The sequence below is a fragment of the Streptopelia decaocto genome (assembly GCF_964273445.1).
Source record: "Streptopelia decaocto genome assembly, chromosome: 1".
Lineage (NCBI taxonomy): Eukaryota > Metazoa > Chordata > Aves > Columbiformes > Columbidae > Streptopelia > Streptopelia decaocto.
Genome location: NC_138663.1, coordinates 159,196,389 through 159,215,617, shown reverse-complemented (window position 1 = coordinate 159,215,617; position 19,229 = coordinate 159,196,389). Strand labels below are relative to the sequence as shown.

Genomic DNA, 19,229 nt, shown 5'->3' with positions numbered 1-19,229 from the left:
CAATAAAAATGTAACTTTCAGTCACTGACTATAAATATTTAAATTACTATCAATGGTGATGAATGAAGAAAAATGGCTATCAAGAAATAATGGATCAACCAGAAAATCTGACTATCTATTTGTAGAAATAAACATTTTCTTGCCAGCTAGGCACTTTTCTGGAAAGGGATGCATTTTTTAATTTTTTAGTCTATAAAGTGAGAAGACACCTACAATGTCTTTTATTCCAGAGTGGTGAGTTTAAGTCAATATTTTTACCTTTATTTTTATTGTGGCATGAATAGATTTGCACTTAAAGCTTACGAGTGTGGAATCTAAGCAATGGTAGTCTTAAAAGATGACAATGTCTATTGTGAAGAGGCATAAATGTATTACTTTCTGAGATTTTATGAGAAAGATCTAGAAATATTCTGATTGATGCATAGTTCTGTATTTTATGCACAGTGTCTAAGCACAGTGTGTATAAAAATGACTTTAAAGGTTACATCTCTAGTACATGCACAAACATGCACACATGAGAGATAGCATGAAAGACAGGGTGATCAGTAGCTTATTATCTGTTTTCCCTGAATTTTTAGAGCCACCCTAATCATATGCTTGTAGTTTCTTTAAGAGTTTAAGAGATATGTCAGAAGTCATGATGAGAAAGAATCAACTGCTTTGATTTTTATGACTTACTCTTTCACAGTTGAGGTTGATTTGGACTTCTTCCTCAGCTCCTAGTGTTTGTTTGTTTGTTTGTTCAAAGTATGTTTCTTTGTGGGTTTTTCTGTTTGGTTGATTTTGTGTGTGTGTATGTGTGTGTGTGTGTGTGTGTGTGTGTGTGTGTGTGTGTGTGTGTGTAAAGGGTCAGTCACACTCATTTAAAAAACTAAGCATGATTCTCCTTACTTGATGGTGATCCTCACTGTTTTGGACAGCGATGGGTGTAACCTTCCTTCAGTGTTCCAGACCTCCAGCTCCAAAAGGACTGTGTGAATGATCTTGCTACAAGTTGGTATAAACATTTGCATTCTATTTTCTTAATACTTTTCATTTTCCCTCTGTCTGTACATATCTTGCATTTTTAACATTTTTAGCAATTTTTTGTGAAAAAGAAAACTGTGTGCTCTACTCAAAAGTAAGAGAATCTGATTTTTATATCATGTTTGAGTGTGATCATGTTGACAATACAAGCAGTTAAGCACGTTTGACAAAAACTCTTACTGAAATGTGTGTTTGTTCTTACCAGACACTCACAAGCAGACACTGACTTTAGAGCTTGCTGGAGCAACGTCATAATAAATAGGAACAAGGAAGAGAATTATGTTAGTTCTGTGGCCAGCCATGAGTTGCCAACACAATCCAATTTCTTTTAAAGGTTATCCAAACTGTGTTATTGTGTATATTTCATTAATGGACAAATGTGAAAAACTAGTAAAACTGCTAAGAAAACTTGAGGCTCTGGATAGATGTGTCCAAGTGTTGGGTTTTGGTCCATTTTAAATTGTTTTTGATACATGGACAGTTTTTTTACCATAGGCATAATGAGTTCATGTTTTGAGACTGTTCATTCTCCCCACACAATCATTGACCTATGTCTTCAATGCAGAGTCTAAGTAGATAACAAGAGGGACAACCTTTGATATCAACAGTTACATCCCCAACCCATATCTCATCAACCATGATTGTGACGTTATATTATATGCATATGTGAGTTACTACACTGGTCGTAGCCCTCAGTCAGAAAAACCTATGTCATCATTCTATCGTTTCTGCTGAAGCAGAAGGGGGAACTGAAACTCTCTCTCTGTAGGTATAATCTTGGCAGGGGTCTGTAAGGGTTGCTTTGTGCCCACAGGGCAAAGTGAAGGGACCACTGTGGTTTTAGATTGTATTGCTGACCTTATAGTATACATGTTAAAGATAACCAAACTCAGGCTGTAGGACTTCATGTGCAAATGAGAAGCAGAATGAGATAGCAAATGAGTAACAGACCAGATAACTTTGAAGGGTAGGAAACAAGTCTGGCACTTCAGAGGACCAGTAGCTTCCTTTTTCCCTTCTCTGATCCTTCAGAACCTCTCTGTCTTCCCCCAGCTAATCCTCAAGGTGCATAAAAGATAGTGTCCCACATTGCATCATTAAGACTCACATCAGGAATTTTAAAGCATGTCATTAGCAGTTTCCTGAAATAGTGGATAAAAAAATAAAACAAAAAATCAGTTTAACAGCCAAGGTCAATGCCTTGTTGGACAAGGTAGGAAAGAGAAGGAAATAGTTTTCTGGATTTTTTTTCTTCTTTCAGAGAACAATATGACAGTTTAGAACAGTGAAAGCACTCACACAGTCTATTCTCTGAGCTTTTTAAACCTGTGTTTAAAATTGTCTTTAATAACAACTGTTAAAATATCATAACAAATTGTTGTCATTTTGGAGTTCAATCTAGACACATATTTCATTTGAGGGGCATTTATTTGTCATCAAGTCCATTTTTGTTCATTTGTTTGTTTATTTTCTTAGATTATGGGCTTAGTAGTTTAAGAAATCTGTATTTGGTTTTTGCTGTTGTTGATGTTATTTGAGCAGCCAAAGTTTTATACATGTCAGTCTAAGGCGATATGTTTCTTAAGCACAAATTTACTGGTATTGTACATGTCAGTTCTGTAGCATTTTTTCGATCATTTGCTCAAATTCCTGTGGCCAAACAAAAAATTGATGTCAGAATATTGTGCTAACAAGAAGCATTGCCAATTGATAAAATATTAATTCTTTTACTTTCTATGCAGATATGAGTCAAGAAGCAATTACCCCTACTTTAATTGTTTCATAGATGAGTACAATTATGATGTTATTCATTCCATTTGCAGACTGAATGTAAAAAATAACATCCACATCATATAGTCAGAGATTTCATTTTGAAGGGAACCTTACCAATGTTAGATATATTAAAGCAATAAACCAAGAGATTAAACTTTCATAAACAGTAAGAGCTCATTGTTTTGTAAATGGATGTATAATAATGTCTTTATAGCTCAAATGAAACCATAAAACTGACTGGGTGCTTTAGTCTTTCTGTGAACTTTTGATTTATCTTTTTAATCACTTGTTAGCTTCTTTTAAGGCAATTAAACATTGAAAATGGGCTCCGGTCTTCTTGCTACATTACTCTTCTCTTATTGAACTGCTGTCATTTCTTTATGATGATAAGCAATTTAGAGGTGCCAAAAAACAATTAAAGCGTATGTGGATCTCACTGCTACAGGTGTTTGTCACTAAAGAATGAAGTGATAGCTGGTGTTGGAATTTGAGATTTATCTTTCTTTGTGACTTGTACAGCAGAGAGTGGATGGGATACCTTTGAAAAGCTGGTATATACAGTGCACAATCACAGAAAGGCAGTAGCTACAGTTTTTATCTGTAAATACCAGAGTTAATGTTAGGAAAAGGTTAACTAGGTTGGTTAACTAGATTGCAATTTTGAAGTTTGCTGTAGCTACAAAGAAAAATATGTATTACACCAGGTGCTATGTTCAATCACTTACAAGTAACTGTTAATGTTCCAAATATTAAAAAAAAAAAAAAAAAAAAAAAAAAAGCCTAATACTTAGGCATACATCCTTAAGAAAAGGCAACATAATGAATGATAAACACCATAACTGCTCTAAAAGAATTAAACATTCTACAAAGCTGCTCACACATTGTACCGTAACAGCTGTTTGACAACAGTAGCTGTACCCAAAATTGGGAAGCAGTTTCTGCAAATCCCCAATTATTTCCAAGTTCTCCAGCTATGTCCTACAATCAACCATAATCTTTTGGGTTTGTCATTGTTGTTTTGTTGTTTTTTTTGAGAGAGACTGCTCATGTTTTACAAAAGTTACTAGGACCCTCCCTGTCCACTTCTGTCATGTTGTTGCTTCAGGGCTAACAGGACTAGAGAGTCCTAAGAACATATTTTGTCATTGAACAAATCTGTTGACCCAAAGTGCCATTTTTTATGTGGCAAGTTCTGAGAGTTGGACAGCACCCTGGAGAAAACTGCTCTCTGGAAGAAGAAAAGAAATACAACAGCAGAATTCCAATTCTCTTTTCCCATTGCAGTCCAACTACCTGGAAATATTATCCATCTCTGTACCCTGTCCACAACAGGGAGAGAAATGTAACCTAGGAATGTTTCAGTGCTGATAGAATTGAGACTCTCACATTTTCAACTGCTGAATGCCCTCAGTGACTTTTTGTTTCTTCCTTTGCTTTTAATTTTCAACATCCTGTCTTCATTTTTTTTTAACATTTATTGAATTTCACATTTAGCTATTTTAAAATAATTATTTTATTATATCCCATCAATTATTATCTGTATCCATTAATGATTTTTCCTGACAAATATAATCAGCATGGCTCTGCAAATAAGCCTGACCTAAAAATAAACCAGGTAATTAACATCTAGATTTTGTGGAAGAAGACAGTAAATGCTGAAATAGCATCAGATTCAAATCCTGCCTTTATAGATGACTTTCCATCCACAACTCTTGTCAGTTAGTCTGTGTGTTGCTAGGGTATCCCTACTGTATGGTATTCATTTAAATATTTTTGTGTGTTGTTCATGTAAAATGGAATGAACAAAGAATTTCAGGGCTGAGTCTGCGATTTTTGCTTTCATTTGTTTAAGCTACAGACACTATTTGCATGTAGCTTTTGTGGTATAATTGTTTGTTTTTACTTCTGCTGACATTGTGGTGGATTAGCAGTGCAGATAATAACAGATGACAGTTCCTTTTGTGAAAGTTAAGAACTAGCTGATTAATTGTTATTATGTTACACCCCAGAGGAAACTTTGTAATTAAACCACAAAAAAGCTACATTAACATAATGTTAAGGGTCTGATTTAATCCCACAAAAGCAAGAAAATTCAAAGTCAATGATGAAGACCATGATGGTACATGTTTTAGGCCAAGTGCTGTTCTTTGGAAAAGAGCTTAGTCTCATTAATGTAGTTTCTGTGTGTGATTAGCACAGATGTACTTAAATCAAATTAAGTCCTTTGACTTTTCGTTGTGTGTGCTTGCAGATCAGGCTTTATAAAAAAGATTATTGAGTACTCAGGTCAGCAGTTATATTTGGAACCAAGTCTGATGCTATATTTCAAGCTTTCAGGTACCTAGTCCTGGCTTTAAACCAGAGGATGGGTTCCTCAGTAATTCTTTTATTTGCAAGTAAATTTCCTGAAAGCCTAACAGATTAGTACTGGTATATTTTCATAGCATATTTTGATTTGCAGTAAAATGCTATTTCTTTATTTGTATAATTTGGAAGACGAGGCACCTGGTTTATTTGAAGGAGTGCTTATCTATAAGGTAAAATCCTCCAAGTTTTAATAACCATTCTGTTCTGGAGATAATTTTAGATTATTTCCATGGTCACATGTCCCTGTATTGCTTCACAAATCTTCAGCTTTTTTATCTCACCCATATATACTGCTTGAAGATTTCAAACCCTGTAGAAAAATCTATGCAGACATACTATTGGGATGAAATGTACTGTTAAAATTTGTGTAGTTAAACTTTTGAGGTAAGTCAGTGATTAGTCTGACAGGCTGATCACAGTGAATGATTCCCCATCTTTCCTTCTTCCATCCCAGTCCACAGCAGCTGATTGGTCTTAATTCAATGTAGTCTCCTTTTGTGTGAACAATTTAAGTAACACACACCTTTAGCCTGTATGATCCTGTGGCAATTTCATAGCCCATTTTGCGTCTATCATGGGTAGAAAATTACACATAGGTTGATAGAGTTGGCAGTGAAGTAGCAAAGACAGATGATTATCTGAAAAATTCACATCCTCTAACAAAAAGACTTAACTCCTTAGGTATGGGCATCCTCCCACCTCATATGCCTAAAGATTACTTTCACAGGTATTTACAGAAAATTAATGTCCAATGCTTAGTACTGAAACCAGAGAAGGAAACATGTAAGTGCACAAGTTCCTGAATCGATTGCAAGATTTGTGTGTAGCTGGTTATTTCTTGGCATTTTTAAAAACATGTAGCATAAAATTTGTTTCAAGAGCTTCTTGCTATAAAGGACAATAATGACAACTGAAGTGTATACGTTAAAACTTTATGAAAACAGAAACAGTTTTTGAAATATTAAGAACTCACTCAATTATGAAATGTAAACAATGTAAATGTACTCCAGAGATATGACTGCAGTTCTAGGAATAGACTAGTTTGTGAGCTGTCACAGCTAAAACACTCAAATTGAGAATACTTTTTTCATGTAGTTCTGAAGCTTTAAAAACAGAAAAAAAAATCTTGAACTTTATTTTCCAGATTTCAGACTTAGTCCAGTACCCATTTTAGATGCGTATTCTATCAAATCTGTCCTACTTAGTTATCATGGAACTCATCAGCCACTGAATTTTAAATATCATGTAGCCATTCTTGTTTGGTGAAGCTAAAAGTGTGCATTCTTATTATTGTAAACTCTCACCCCTATAAATATGCAGGAAGCAATCTCTGTAGAAGAAAGACAGGGTTTAATATTTTTGAGGTTTTTGTTTGTTTTGTTTTGGTTTTTAAATTTCTACAGCATACTTTTTTTCAGTGCTGTCCTGGATATGAGCATACAACATCCTTCTGACTTCTTTTGAGCTTTCCTGTCTCCTTTTGTGTGCATTTCTCAAGTGCTTCATTTGCTTTTTGTCCCCTCCTCTCCCTCTCTCTTCTGGAGAGCAGTACAGCTGCCAGCACCTGTGCACACAAGCCAGCCCCAGCCTCCAGCCTCCTGGATAACTCATGGAAGTGCTGGAGTTTGAATGCAACTGCTACACCTGCAGCTTTAGCTTTATCCTTCTCCTAAATGAAGGCCAGACATTATACTCACTAGCTTCAATAATATTTGTTCTCTAAGCAGACTAGTTACATCCCTAGAGGTGTTTCAAAGGTGTTTAGACGAGGTTCTTAGTGACATGATTTAGTTAGAGTTAGGTTAGGTTATGGTTGGACTTGATGATCCTGAGCATCTCTTCCAACTTAAATGATTCTATTATTCTATTCTATGATTCTATAATAATTTAATTTTGCTTTATTAAATCACAAAGTGATATTTTTGAATAGGCTCAAGCTACAACCTTAGAGATTGAAGGAGGCTTTGCCTATTTTATCTGCATAGAATCCTACTTGATGTATATAACACCAAAACTGTCTGCTAGAGGAATCTTCTTTCAGCACCTGTAAGAGCCTTATCTCCATGTTTGTCGATACTTGACTTAAGTATTTGACTTGTAAACACTTTTACATAGTTGTCCTTGACAAATACATTAAAAGTGGTCTCTCATGAGCTAGAAATCTCTTGACTTACAGCTACTGCATGTATTGTACTGTTTGTTATTAAGCTAGCAAGATTTTTGCTCCATGATCAAACAGAAGTTTAAAATTCAAAGTGTTCAAGATGCTTATCATTATTGTCATTTCTATGCCTTCCTGAAAATGTTAAGAGAAACTTCTTGCCATTCAAGCACCAAGAAGCACTTTTAGCAAAGTTGCCAGCTCTGTGCTGAATGAGTATCTTGCTATTTTCGCTCAAGTGAGACCCTTGCCGAACTCTGCCTGTTGGGGCCCACTTAATTCCAAATACTTGGAGCGCTGCACAGAAACCAGACGCAGAAGGACACAAAAACTACATTGGCAAATGATCTGTCAAGTGACCCATGAAGAAAATCGAGATTGAGTTGCCCTTTGAAATAAACCTATTTGAATTTTATTATCTCTAGAGCACCTTGTGTCTCTAATCTTGTGAAAGGTTAGTATTCCATCCATCAGAGCAAGATTAGAGCTCTAGTTGATGCCTGTGCTTGATGATAACTGAATGCAGTGGTTGGGGCTGGAGGAAGGAGATTCATTACCATCAGCACTTCAAAGAAAGATTGGGTAAACAGACGCTCAGGGAAGCAGGTTCGCAATATAGACCACATATATTCCAGGTCAAGATAGCAGAAATCAAAGAAGCAGAATGTCAGTGAAGATTTAAACCTTTTAACAATAATCCAAGCAAAACAATGTTACCTTATTCCCATCCTTTTCTTTCATGTTGCATATTAGGAGACCCAAATGGCTGTTGCCTGCTAGGCTGAAATGCTAATCACTTCCCCAGTATATCTATCAAGTAAAAGCTAAGACTAAAAGAATACATGACAAAATAATAACAGGACTCATGACCAGGTTAATGTCCACCAGATATGCACAGAAAGAAACAAAGAATGCAGATTCTGTGATGTTGAAATATAATGCTGTGGTTTTATTAATTCAGAATTTCTCCCTCTCCTACCTCAGGTAAAAAAAAAAAATTCTCAAGTGTTATGTCTGTTTAAAGCTTACCTGACATTTTGAAAAAAGTTTAGTGAGCAGGCATCATTTTTCCATGTCCTTGTTTGCCTGAACTTTCTAAATTTTATATTATGCTCTGAATTATAGATAAGACTAAGTTAATAACAGTGGTGACCTTACTTCTCATTATAAAAACAAAAATATGATGGTCTTCATTGCTCTGTGGCAATGTCAGCTCCAGTGTTATGCATTGCTTCAAGAATATAGGAGTAATCCAAAGGATTAAAATGTGAATTTTTTTCTAATCCTTTAGTTCTTCCTGGTGGGTCTGGATTTGTGCCTCTGGCTTTTCTATCCATCCAGAGAAGACCATGTATTTATGATCTCACATTTGGCTTCCAAGGATAACAAGAGGCCGTTCAGACTTGATGACAATGTATCAACCAGCAGCAAAACAACATGAGGCTGAATTTTTATTTGCTGTCAAACTTCATAACATCACAAAGGAAAAAGAAGTAGAGGGTAGGTCTGAGATTTTCCAAAGACAGAGGTAGAAATGGCTGTATGCAAAGCAGGAACCTGATTAGTTCCTAGGTAGTACCCAAAGTATAGTCACAAAATTAAAAAAAAAAAAAAAAAAAAAAAAAAAGCCAAAATCAATTTAAATTTGTAATAGATTATACTGATGCTCAGAGTATAAGAAATCATTACTTTGAACTAAATCAAGTTAAATCAGAGCCTACGACAGAAAGTACAAACTTTGATGGGTCCTCAGAATAAGTAAAAATGTTTAGAAGAGGCCAATTTTAAAGCAAAAAAACAAGTAGTAAAAACAACAAAATCAGGGTATTTATAGTGTTACAAAATATTTCTGTACAACTCTTGATTCCAGAGACAAAAGCTGCTGGTTTTGTGTAATCAACAAAAGAGATTTTTCATTACCTTCTACAGTTACATTTCCAGCTACTTAACTATTTTTTCCTGTATTAAGGGATTAACACTGTAAACTATACATGGGTGTGTAACACTAATTAAGGCATTGAATGATTAAATACTTATTTAGTATGGCACCTATTGTGATTATTGTGATATTAAACACAAAAATGTCAATTGAAATCTTTTATACATAAACATATGGACAAGTCTGAGTGAACATGTGGAACATGTCACTAATAAAGTAGTGCTTCTGCAGTGAAAGCGAAGAATATTTTCTAGATAATGGGTTGAATGAGCAATATAATTTAATGCTGAACCCTAATATAAAAGTCATCTATTGGAAACACCTTTCTTATTATTATATAATTTGTAAATGTGGAAGCACTTTTAGAATGTACTTACTAAGTTTCTTATTATGGAAAAGGAACAGTGTAATTAGTGTCACCTACTACACAACATACCGAATGTTTCCATTTTTCAGAAGTCATCACTGCTTTAGTGTGAATTTGAGAGTCTTCTCACAATTATTTAGGTCCTTTTTCAAGGAAGCATGTTGTCTCAATTTAAAACCAGAGGTGTGTTCTTTCTTGTTTCCTTTTCAAATAAATCCCTATTTTTTTCTAGATGTACTGAGATATCTGCCTCTTATTGCTTTATATGGCTGAATGTGTCTCCCAAAGGACTAAATATATTTATATTTGGAAAACATAAATAAAGAAGTTATTGGATAAAAAAGTTTGTAATAATCTCTTGCAACAAGTATTCATTTTACTTCCCTACCTCTCCAGGCTGCTAAAAACTTCAGTTTTTCAGATAATGCGCTAGTGGAACCCCTAAAATCTCCTTTTCAAGCAATAATATGCATATTCATATGTGTGATAAATACTAGCACTGATCTAGCAACATCATTACAAAGAGACAGGCTCCTGCAGGTGTGAAGGGGAGACCCTATTTTAGAGCCCAAGCTGGACTTATGACCTAAAGCCTTCTTTCTGTCCCCATAGAGAACATCAAGACAGAGCTGGAGCAAGGCTTCACGCTGAGGTTCCTCAGTCGCCTATCTGGAGTGAAGCCATGTGTAACGTGGACTGCAGGTTCTCCTGCACTTGACAATATAGGTTTTGAAACCCTTAGTCTGCCTATGTGTACACATGAGATGGTTTTAGTGGTGTTGAGAGACTGTACCTGAGCAAGCTCTGGAAAAATGAAGTTTAACTCTCTTATCACTTTCTCTCTTCTATTCAGCTGCCATTTCCTTGTTTTTCTATTGTCTCTCTCACTGTTTTTGTCCTCTGTGGCTTTTGCTTTCCTATTTCACCTGTACTGCCTTGTTTGCACTCTTTTAGTTGAATGTTTCTGCAGTAGTATAGCGCAGGAAAACAAATATAAGGCCTCTAGTCAGCATGGGTCACCCTGGACCATTCACCACCTGCTGCTCAGTAGAACTGATCAATTTAGAGTTTGTTTCTCAAACCCCATCTCAGAGGTCTGTCACTCTCAGCTGGCAAGAGTTGCATGAGAAGAATGGTTAGTGGGAGTTTCAGCTCAAATGTGACACAGAGTTAATGTTATGGCCAAAAAAGATGGAGAAATACCAAAATATTACAAAAGGAAATAATATCTAGTACTAATACTAGGCATTGAATTAAAAGACTTAGCCAGCTAAAGTGACCCAGAATCTCCAAACTACTAGGCTCAGGAGGAAGCATTGGACACCAATGAGGAAAACATGGCCTATGCCTAAATTGCCCCGTAAACTGTCAGATAAAAAACCCATGCAATAATAGGAATTAAATCCATCTGAGAGAGGGACAAAAATTGTAGAGAGACAACTGGGTCTCAAGATTGCAGATAAGATGGAAGAAGCAGTAAATGGCAGAAGTCCAGCGACTTCTGCTCAAAAAAACCCCCACAAACAGACAAACAAAAAACCCATGCAAGAATCCAAAAACAGGTTCTAGATCTCCTAAATCCTACTGAACCACACCACTTCATTTCATTGCAGGACCATAGGAAGAAGTCAAAGCTATTGTTTGTTTGCTTACAGAGTCAACAGCTTGTGGGTTTATTAAAATATTCTCATCAACATGTTCCATAGATTCATCAATGAATCAGCAGACCATCACAGGAGTGAAAAATTTTGGTATCACTACATGACATATCCATTTAGAAGGAACATAATTTGCAATGCAACACCTAATAAATAGGAACAATTCCCCAAATTTGTCCTAGGAGTTTTAAGGCCGCTCCTGCGTAGTTTAATCAAAGAGAAAGTATATTATACTGATTGAAATCTAATGGAGCCCTAAATATATACCAGTCTTGCAAAGATAGTTTTTCAGTTCATTGTACCATATCTTATATCTAAGTTTCCTTCTGAATGGAAAACTTTCCCAGTAGACACACTCTTGGAGAAAAAGGTCTCTGTTGAGAAGGTAGGTCAGATAAAAATCAATCATGCAGCATCTTGATCCAGAAAACTGGTGCCTGCAGATGAAGATTCATGTTGACTTTAAAGCTATTCAAATACAAACTTTGATTTTTAATTTCTGATCTTTGAAACATACAGGTAGGAAAGTTTATTGACTTCACAAAGCACCGTGGGGGACCTAAGGTCTTTCCACCAGCACATGAATGCAGATCCAGGATCTGAAAGACTGTATTCTTCAAAAGTAAGAGATCTTTTCCTACATTCGTAGCTTCTATGAAGCCAACTATATTACCCTTAACCTTAATCCTTAAACTTATATTTATGTGTTGCCTTGTTTTAAGTCACTGGTTGCCCAGATGTCATCTCTAGGACTTTGTTTCTCCTTAACTTTCCCACCATTACTTTAGAAATAATAATAATAAAAAAATCATTCCTCTAACAAATGGAGAACATTTAAGTTGACTTCCTGACATTTAAGTTAACTTAGTTTGGTGTCACAAAAGAAAAATGAAAGTTTGCACTTCAGTGAAGTTTGACCATGAAGCTCCATTTACAAGCAAGAAATTAAATCATACCCTGTATTATTACAGTAACAAATAGTACTGCATGCAGTGTCCAAATAGGCAAGAAATAACTGGGAAATCAGCCTGGATTTAATGCTGCCTTAGTGGTGCGTGGGGTTCCTTTGAGTATGGACGTAGGAAAATTGAATAAGCTTAAAAATAAGTAAATGACCTTGGAAGTAGTTTTATCTTTTTTTGTTAGGTCTGTTAAACTGTAACAGAAGTTATTCAGCTGCGTTCAAAGGTGTCTGGAAAAACCATCAACATGACTTCATTACCTCTTAAACTGCAGACTTATATACAAAATTGATTTTACGTAATAATAATTTCAATAGGAAGTCAAAATTCAAACTACTTTTACAGCAGGCTTCTGCCAGTTAGCTTAAATAGAAGTCTTTTCAGTTATTGCAGTATTATCTGTCTCAAGTCTCACATCTTAGAGGTTTTTTGCAATAGAGCGATTTCTTTATAAGTACTAAAATGAGCTTGTTTCAAAGAGAGAGAAAGGTGAAATGAGATAGAAAGGAAAACTGCGGGGGATTTATGGCAGTTACATTATATAAATACAACTGTGCAAATATTTCTTATCTCTCTGTACTTGTGTGATGTGAAAATAGCTGCAGTTCTAATTTTAAAGATTTTGTGATGTGTCCAGTCTGAGTTTTTTGATGCCCATTCTTCCACACTGGGATTCAGGAACTACGCATCCTATTGTGTATTTGCTGAATTGATGTGACCCAGTAGATACTCCTTGAAGTTGAACAGGGCCTAAGATCCAGTTTTCAGACTCCTCAAATAACAACTATTCACAGTAGTCTCTTTTGTATAAAATGAGAGGAAGAAAACAAAAAAAAAGGACACTATTCTGAAAGAGAAGAAGCAACCCTCCTCAGTTCCATATGTGCCTAAATCCAGGTTGAGATTTCTGCCCCCAAAGCCCAGTTCCAAAGTGTTGCTCCTGTCAGGTTGTGGTTAACCACCACATTGTAAATAAAAGACAGTTAAGATTTCAGTGTTTTGCTCTGGCCAACCAGAGCCTCCTTCCAGACGAATGACTCCTGCCCTTAGTCAATTCAAGCTGTCTACTCTGAGAACAGGCATGGAGACGTGCAATGACTTCAGTGCCCCGTTCCTTCTCAGCACAACACCTGATCCCTGAACACTGCAGGACTGTGTCTAATGATAGCAAATACCACCCCTGGTTTGGGACCTGCTTGTCAAAAAATGCTGATGTCTTGTTTGTTTGTTTGTTTGTCCTTCAGACAGAATATAGAAATTATTCTGGCTTAAATTGGTTTTATCTGGCTTGTAGCAAGAAAATTTGTTGTTAATTTTCCCCTATATCTGCTGGTCCACCTTACACTTCCCTGTATTAAAAGACAACAAATTTTTAATATATTTAAAAGATTGTTGTAGATTATAAGCCTGGCAAAGAATGTTCATACAAAATGTTAGATGGTAAATCCCCTTAACTATTGAACTGGATATTTAATAGCCTCTAGTGGTGTATAGGGAAAAACTGAACAGTCTTTATATTTTAAAACAATTGTTGCACTGAGTCCCATAGTTTATATATGGTTAATATCATTTTCATGAAAGCTTTAAATGCTTTTCAGAAGAAACTGTGGTTATATTAATTTTTCATGAGGCTTTATGCATTTTATGAACATATGATGTAAAATTAATCATTCTGAAATTCACAGATATCTATGAGATACTACATGTTTCTCCGCGGTCATGGATATTCATGGCAGTACTACTGCTCTAAGTGTTTAAATGTTCATTCATAAATATTCTAGAATGTCGCCTTCTGATGCCATGTAACATTTTGCTTACATTTTATGAGTACTTCACTTTGACATTTTCCACTAGATAATGAAAGTAGAACCTTCAGGGACAGTTATTAGTGTATATATAAATTATATGTAAAGCTATCTCATTGCTTTGTTTTTATTCCTAGCATTTTCTTTCTTGGTTATTGCTAGAAGTTCAATGAATTCCTTGAGGAGAACTTGGGGAATTTCAGGTTTCATATTTATAATCAAGGATACATCATCATTATAAAGTATTATACCAGATGCAAGACTATGAATTGAGATTTTAGAGGACAGTAAAGATATCAAAAAGTATGTCTTCATATCTAATTTAATGGTTCTCATGTGCAAGTGATATGTTTCACCTAGTTGCAGGATTATCTATGTAGAACCAATGGCAGGATCAAGTCTCCCTTTTAGTGTTAGTAAATGACCTTTTGCAGTAAAGAAACACTAAGTTTATCATTTAAAGGTTGCACCTGCGTCCCCTGAAGTTGTTGATAATGTTCTCATTGATTTCAGTGTTGCAGAATAAAGTCTTATAGACCTTAATCAATGTATGCAATCAGCTTTGAGTAGATTATAGATCCTTTAACTCCATATTAATGTTCACTCCCACAATAACTTCTATGTATATCGGCATTAAATAATGCCTTAGATTCTTCATCAGATTATGTTCACATTGTGGTAATGGCATTTGCTGTATAAGTATCAGCCTAGCTTTTTTTCCATTTGCCTTCACCTGATCATACCCACCCAACCCAGCCCATTATGGATTTGTTTATGTTTCCTCCCCATGCTCTTGTCCTTCGTTTTAGTGCAGGACAGTGCTGTTTGCATTGTCTCCATGCTCCACGCTGGGGAGCAGTTAATGATGGAGCCTCAGTGGCCTCCACTTCCCCTGGGTCTCCTTCCTTCCCTCTAACAGCCTGACCCACAAGGGGGAAGAAGTCACGGACTCTGGACAGGAGGTGAGGAAGAAGATTACAGTGAATTACCTTCTATTATCAAGTTTTGCGGTAGCCTGAGAAACTGAGAGGTTAAAGAGGGGAGCGACCCTCATCTTTACTCACAACCTTTGAGACTGCGCTGGTTTCCAAAAAATTCAGTAGCATCCAGAATATTTCATAATGTCACGTTATTTACAGGTATAGGACGTTATAGAAATGTATGTATATCTTTCAACAGCTAAATCATTTTACCCATAGGTGATTTCACCCAAGACATAAGTAGAAGATGTAAATCACCTATTCTGAAATTTGTGGTTATAGGACACACTTAATTACAGAATTATCTGACTTATATTTCTTAGCTATAAATGCAATCTGTGTATATTCAAAATGAATTTAAAAAGGAAAGCAATTTTCAACAGACCTCATCACATTGAAGATTTGTTGTTCATAATGGGAGCTGAAATTCATTTCTCAGTTGTGACTGTTGAGTGTTTCTAAAGGTAAAAGCTATAAGGGAATTTTAAAATTAGTTATTCAGGTCTGCTAAAAAGTAATACCGAGGCACTAGTAGCCTTATGCATATGATTTGTTCACTCTTGAATATAAATATAAATGGAATGTCAAATATATGGAAAAAAAATCGCTGTAAGTATTCTCTTTACAGCATTTTTTTCTCAATGAGGAAGTTAATTTGATTTCTTTTTGTTTTGTAAGGTTAGTTATTGTTAGAAGAAAATTTCTGGAAACCTAAAAAAAACCCCAAAACAAAACAAAAAACCCAAACAAACAAAACCACAAGCTGAAAAATAAAAAAGCATAGAAACTACAGGTTAATTTCACTTGAATTTCCTTGACATAAGTCACAACTTTCACTAATTAGTATCATGTTGAATATCTTTAAAAAAATAAAAATAAAAAAAGGCCTTTGCAAGAATGTAGAATCACCAAGATATTCTTTTTTTTTTTATGGATGACTTCATGAATGAAGAAATGAAGAAATAAAGACAACAATGGGGCAGCAGGAAAACAAAACAAAACAAAACAAAACAAAACAAAACAAAACAAAACAAAACAAAACACAAGGCTGCCATCGATCTACATCATAAGTGCATTTGTACCTAAAGAACCCCTGAAGAACCTTTCTGTCCCAAAGAGTATTCAGCTTACTTGAATTGTAATACCCTTCTTGCCATCAGCCTCATCAGGACTGGGAAATTCAAAGATATTAAATGAAGTTAGATACCTAAAGTCCACATAGGGTGTAGATGCATGCACATCTTCACAGTAACTGATACATCACTAGAATTTGTACGTCTAAATTCGCAGAGCTCTTTGAAAATCAATCCCCACAAGCAGGAGAACAAGGCTATAATGGGGAACTGCCTGTATGTTTTGGGTGGTGTTAGTCAATGACGGACGGAATCAGTATGCCACCCTGAGCAATGTTTTCCATAAAGGCTGAAGTAAAATCAGACCTACATCCCTGTCCAGAACATCTGAAGACCTCTGTGAAGCTCTGCTGTTTTTATCTTGTGTAGCAGTGAGGCTGCATGTCCAGTGTATCAGATACACCATGGCACAGCACTCAGACCTCAAGTTCTGCTAAAATGGAAATCTGAGCAGAATATATGGTAATTAAGTGAAATTTCCTTTTGGTTTCTTGTGTCTTAAGTTCATGCATATATTTTTGGTTTGCGAATTACACAACAAACTGTTTCTGGTTTTGCGTCTTCTCCTACAGTCAGATGTTGGTTTTGCTTAGATTACAGATGGAAAAGAAAATACAAGGGGATTTATCAGGCTCAAAGTGATCATAGAACATCAGTTCCAATGTAATATAACTTCATTTATCTAATAATTGCCTCTAGGTGGTTGTGATTATGTTTTGTTGAATGCAGTTATTACATCACGTCATGCTGCAGTATTATCTCCAATCCTGATCCACTGCTTTATGGTGACATCTAGTCATCACTCTGGAATTAGGCTAGCTCCCAGGTTGAATGCATTATCACACTAGATTACCTGTGTTAAATAGAGTGATGAAGTCAGCTTTAAGTTGACATAGTAGTGTGAGAGCTAACAAGACCATATTTTTTATATGAGAGCAGTATCTACTGTTCAATAAGGTTCTCTAACAACGCATTACGTTCTTTCACTTTGTAACTGAGCTCATAGAATCGTAGAATCGTTTGGGTTGGAATGAACCTTCAAATGTCATCTAGTCCACCCCCCTGCAATGAGCAGGGACATCTCCAACTATCAATTGATCATAGAAAAAAGGTTTAATAAAAGTTCAGACTTCATTTGCAGAGACTGTTACTATTAGTCTTGCATCCTAAATTTATAAATAATGTTTAAAATAAAAACTAGCTTGAGTGTTATCCATTGACTGGAAACCCACCATTTAAGCCTATGTAGAGCATGTAATGGTTTGAAATCACAATCTTCTCTCCCTCTTTTCGGTAGCTCAGTGTGCCTTAGACCTTATCCTTTTCAACTACCTCATAACCAGAACTGAACGAGCTTCCTGAGACTGTCTGGCTAAGAAATGAAAGCTGTATAAAAACGTACTTGCAACATAAGACATATCCAGGACATATTCTGTCATATAAATGAATCACCACTTAAAATTAGGAAAAATTATTTCCAGCATTAACACTGCTCATGACAGCCTATTTTGGCAGCAGAGAATTTCACAAGATATATATTTTAAAACACAGCACAGATCTGTCTTATATAGGTTCTCCTCTCCCACTGTAGTATTTGAGTGCCTTCCAGAAGCACATTAAGCAATATGACTAATGTCTGTCTCATCTTCGTTCTTTTACTTTGAGCTGAAATATTACATTATTTTTCAAAAGCTACCTGCAAGTTGATGAAATATCATCTTTGCAATGAACATAGAATCTTTAAATTACTGTAAAGAGCATGGAAAAAATCAGCCTTTGGAGAAGCAAGTACAGTTTCTCCTAATGTAACTGGAAAAGTGCCTAGCTATGCCAGGACACAGTTTCTGTACATAAGCATCACAAAGCAGACAACTTTCTTGATGTATGAAAGATTTGTAGACTGAAAAAGCAAGTAATCCTTCGCACCAGCATTCATTTTGCTGGACAGCAGCTGACTGAGAATTTTTCTAATTAGCACAACAGGGGAGATCTGTTTCTCTCTAAAACTCGAAAGGTATCCAATTTTGTGGTTACTGGTTTATTATCCTGATCCTGTATAGGGTTACTATTGAAGATAACTCTCTTAAACTGTCTTTTGTATCAAAGTGTACAGAAGACCAACAGTCTAACTTTCTAATCGCATAATAATTTACTCTGTGCAATAGCTTTCAAAGACTAGAGACCTATGAGAAGACTGAAAATTAAATAAATGTATTGCTATTTAGAGGACATTAGTTTTCCTACACAATGCATATGTATGGTGTCACATTTGGTCCAGCATGAAATTTAAGCTTGTGGAGTTACTGATAATGTTTGTACCGCACAGTATAAATAAAGATTGTGACCAGCATGGGCCACACTGTGCTAGATGTCTACCCCTCCCTGAAAAGTTTGGCTGGCTTCCAACAAATTGACTGTGAGATTGCTACATAACACTCCCACACAAAGAAATAATAGGCTAACAATCTCAGACAGGAGGAGCTAACGTGATTATCTTTTGCTGTGACTAAATTATGCAATGGTATGATCTTTTAAGATAAAGAGTGGGATGTCCAGTATCACTGTGAACTGGGAGGAGACAGCATGCGAACTGCGGTAAGCAGCCCCCAGCATATGGAGCTGTATAGGAGAGAAGTCGAGGGGCCTGGATTCACTGCTTTCATGATGGTCTTTCCCAGTTGTCATTCAATTGCACTGGTCTGAAAGCTTGGCTTCAACATTAAAACAAATTTTAATTTGAGCCTCAGGTTCTCAGCCATCTTTTTGCCTTCCAGATTGTGTGACTAGAGAGCTAGATGTATTCAGCAGTACAGCCAGCATGCATTATTTCTTAGAAGAATAAATGCTAAATGTATATAATATATATAATGATAATCAGGATGATTCAGACATCAAGGATAGCATCAGGTCAGGTAAAATACAGCTTTGTTTTGCTTTTCTCTAAAACAGTTTTGTTAGAATTACTGGAAAAACAACAGAGAATACTGTATGTCGTGGACCTGTGGACCTCAAGTTATTCTATTCGGCAACAAAAACTAACAACTCTTTCTTTTTGGTT

General features: G+C 35.8%; 1 protein-coding gene across 1 annotated transcript in view; it reads left to right on the top strand.

Annotated features, from left to right (window-relative positions):
• Positions 1–19,229, top strand: part of GPC6 (glypican 6) — a gene marked incomplete at its 3' end in the record, with an annotated part of 768,549 nt that overhangs the window by 399,700 nt on the left and 349,620 nt on the right. The gene's annotated exons all lie outside the window — the stretch shown is intronic.